This window comes from Simochromis diagramma, unplaced genomic scaffold, assembly GCF_900408965.1.
Source record: "Simochromis diagramma unplaced genomic scaffold, fSimDia1.1 OVJJ01000301.1, whole genome shotgun sequence".
Taxonomy (NCBI): domain Eukaryota; kingdom Metazoa; phylum Chordata; class Actinopteri; order Cichliformes; family Cichlidae; genus Simochromis; species Simochromis diagramma.
The window spans coordinates 3,633-7,580 of NW_024387025.1; the positions used below are offsets into that span (position 1 = coordinate 3,633).

Below are 3,948 nucleotides of genomic sequence, written 5' to 3' on the forward strand. Positions count from 1 at the left end.
AGGGGTATTGTATATATAAGGATGCTCTATCACCTCCCTGTCTATGCTTATTCATGGTCGAATTTCCTGGCATCTGTTGTCGCTCCCTGTTTGGTCGGCTGCATGTAAACAGTGGCATTGACATGAGGTATGATTGAATGTGTAGAGTGTTAAAATAATGTTTTTCCTTGTGAAATAATTTACATTTTGAATTGTGAACTCATGTCTTCTGCCTCATTTTAGTGGAACAAACCTGTGTACCTAAATGGTGTTTCTACTGATTTCCTTGGATGGAATCCCAAAGGTGGTGTTGTTGGCAACCTTTGGCTGCCCTAGCTATCGTGACAACAGTGAGTTTAAAGGGCAAAGTACTGAATCACTCTTTTTTAAACCCCTGTGCTGCCACAATAGTATTTATATTTCATGTTGTTGTTTAACTGCAAACAAAAAAATAATTCCTTGTACACTAAATGACAAAGATTGTCTAGGAAACAATATTGTCCTGTGTGCAAAAGAAAAAATCATCATCATGTTGTGTAAATGTTAGGTAAATGTTAGGTAAGGTGTTAACAGCACACAAATATAAACTGTAGCTTTGATCCATGTAAACTTAGCTGAGCCACCCTAGTGTTAAACAGCAATTAGCTAAAACCAAAGCATAATTGCTCTGAACACATCTGGGATACACTACTGTCTTGATCCTGCCTCACTCCTAGAGATGGGAATTGATAAGATTTTCACGATTCCGATTCCATTTTCCGATTCTGTTAACAATTCGATTCTTTATCAATTCTCTATAGATTCTTATTTTTTAAAAAGGAGAACACTAAGGTCGATTAGCTTAGAAACTTTGTTTTATATCTTCTCTTTGAACAAGATAGAAATTTAGGAGTAACATGGCCTTACAAACCCAACAGTGAGATCTTAAGAGATCCACAGCCTGCGGCTCTTCAATGGGGTGTCACAGGGTCTCCAGGAAAAAAAATGTAAATGTAAAATATTAATAAAATTAATATTCTTCTGTAGCAATAGCAAAGTATAACATAAATTATTCTGTAGCAATTACACAAGAATATCCAGTAATGTCCCTGCCTACAATTAAACACTTACTGAAAATCGGGGGCATCTGCTGTGGCAAATGGGTTCAAGCCTTTGACCACAAACTTAGTCACTTAGAGTTTTTCATTGCTAATATATTTTAACATTGTGTAGCAGGATGGTTTAAGCTTAGTCTTAATTAATATGTCATTGCCAGCAGGGATATTGTATATTTAAGGATGCTCTATCACCTCCCTGTCTATGCTTATTCATGGTCGAATTTCCTGGCATCTGTTGTCGCTCCCTTTATATATATATGTGTGTGTGTGTATATATATATATATATATATACACACACACACACACACACACACACACATATATATATATATATATATATGGTGTGTGTGTGTGTGTATATATATATACACACATATATACTATATATATACACACGCACACACAACACACACACACACACATATATATTATATATATATATATATATATATATATATATATATATATATATATGCATGTGTGTAGACTAGGATGTCATCCGGGCCTGTTAAATTTCAAGTGTGTTTATAACTGAGCCACCTGCACGTCCTTTAAACGAGTAAATGGTTGGAATAGTATACACATATCTGTTCTTTTAAGTAAAAAGTTCAATAAGTGTAAATAAAACATGTAAAATCAGGCAAATATTGCACTAAACTGCTCTGAGCAGCTGTAGAAGTTTCAGTCATGCTTGATAAGCAGTTTGTCTGGTGACTGTTTCAATATTTGTGGTAAGTATGCCAGTCCACATGACACTGGGTGTATGCAGTTTTTCTGAAAAGTGAGTAAAGCCTTTAGGCCATATATTTACACTGTTTGACTAAAACAAATATCTTGTGGTAAGTTACTGCAGGTACGCTGCCTGTGGTGGCTCTTATTCTGATCACTGTCTTACCAGTGGCTTTGCTGATTTTCTGCAAGAAGAGGAGGGCCAGTAAACCTAAAGGTGAGCCTAAAGTAAACATGCACATAAGACAGTGTCTTCATCACTTCAGAAAACACGGTATTGATGTCTATCGCCAACCTTAAACAAGCTGCCTTGCAAAAATGTATTAATATATGTAGCTGGTAATTCTTAAAAGTGCTTCTGCATCATGAACCCTGATTCCTCCCCCAGCTCCCTAATCAAAGCTTGAGGCTTATGAGGGCGACTTATGGCAACTTTCTCACTTTAAAAAAAGGGTCGCAAGTTGCATAACAGTATCATCGCTCTGCCATATTTACCATAAAGTTTCTGTTTAACACCTTATATTCTTAGACTCCTAATGATGATACTGTTATACACTATGTTGTTGAACAAACATTTAGAGATCTAAGATTGAGTCAAAGTAAAAATATATATATAGCTTTGAATGACCAAAGAAACCACAAAGTTTTATCATCACTTCATTATTACAGTAAAAGGGGATCCAAAAACTGGATTTTTGATGAGTGTTTAAAGTTAAAGTCATAAACACAACATCTGAGGTGCAGATAGATGTGGCAGCTTCATGGCTTGTGACTTTGCTGTGGCAGTGAATGCAACTCTAACATCCATCTATGCCTCTCTATTTTTAACCACACGACCAGATGTTCATTTAGGATTCAGAACCGTGACTAGTCACAGCAAGTTATTGAACTCCTGACAGTTGTGAAGTCAGTAATCTTTGCAGTTTCTTATTAGAATAATGAGTGAAAAATTTTAATCAGGATAATAATCTTTGAGCTCCTTTGGTGTTAATGAATTGATGACAACAATGAGGCAACCCCCCCCAAACAGGAATCGTTTTACAACTGGAGACCACTGACAATTTTACCTTCCCCATCTTTTTTCTTCTGTATTTTTGACTAATGTCAGTGCCACTACTGGTAGAATGAGGTGATACCTGGACCTCACACAGGTTGCATAGATAGTCCAACTCAGCTACATCAGCAGGGCTGGTATTTGCTACTTTGTGCAAAATGACCTCCAAAAGGTGTACTAGTGTGAAGGTCTCTGACTAAATAATCAGAAAAAGACTTCATGAGGGTGGCCTGAGTTGCCAATGTACTTTAGTGTGCCCTCTGTTCATTACCTGGCACCGTGGAGCCTGACTGACATTTGCCAAATGAGATTAATTGACATCTGATGTGTTTTTAAAGTGTTCCCTTAGGTTTTTTTAAACAGCGTTGGAGCAGCATATTAAAGACAGATGTTTACTTTTTGCATGTTCTTCAGGGCCTCCTGTGGAAACAGAGCCCCCTGACATTACAACGGTGAGTTTTAGGAATTACAAGACACCTGAACTTGATTTTAGCTTCATTTGATTTCAATTAACTTTTTTTTTGTCCTCCAGGCCAGTCAGTTGTATGAAGAGATCAGAGAGGGGGACAGATTGAGCAATTTACCTCCTGAAGGAGTATTTTCAATTTACACCACTGCCAAATGCCCCCAAGGTCACAGAGTTGAAAGCACAGATGACTACAGCCTTGTCATCTGTCCTCAGAACAAAGCAAGTACTTGATTTTTCAGGTTTCATGCCAGAGTATTTTTGGATTTTATCAGGTAGTGGGAACTGTGGAATCATCCATCAATATAAAGATCATGGTCCTCTTACAGTCAAGGATTCAGGATGATTTCATAAGAAGCACTTTGTGTTGCTGCAATTTGTTTTTGCATCATTATAGTATCTATTTCTGTGATTTCTACCTATTTTCTTTTTCTTTTCTTCTTTTCCTTTTTCTTTTTTTCCCCCTTTTTTTTGTTACTAACAAGGCACAGCTGGGTGTAACCCCCTTTTTTTAAATGATGTAAACTGTGAAAAAAAGAAATGTGAATTTGTGCTATATAAATTTGAATCTTTGTGCATCTGTACAATTTAATTTGTTTAGAAAATAGTTTCTAAAGACTGA

General features: G+C 36.5%; 1 long non-coding RNA gene across 1 annotated transcript; it reads left to right on the top strand.

The window, feature by feature from the left end:
• Window positions 1-1,801: 1,801 nt before the first annotated feature.
• LOC120739429 lies at window positions 1,802-3,948 on the top strand. Its single transcript, XR_005697217.1, has 3 exons — window positions 1,802-2,023; window positions 3,275-3,312; window positions 3,393-3,948. It is a non-coding gene; the product is annotated as an uncharacterized LOC120739429 (long non-coding RNA).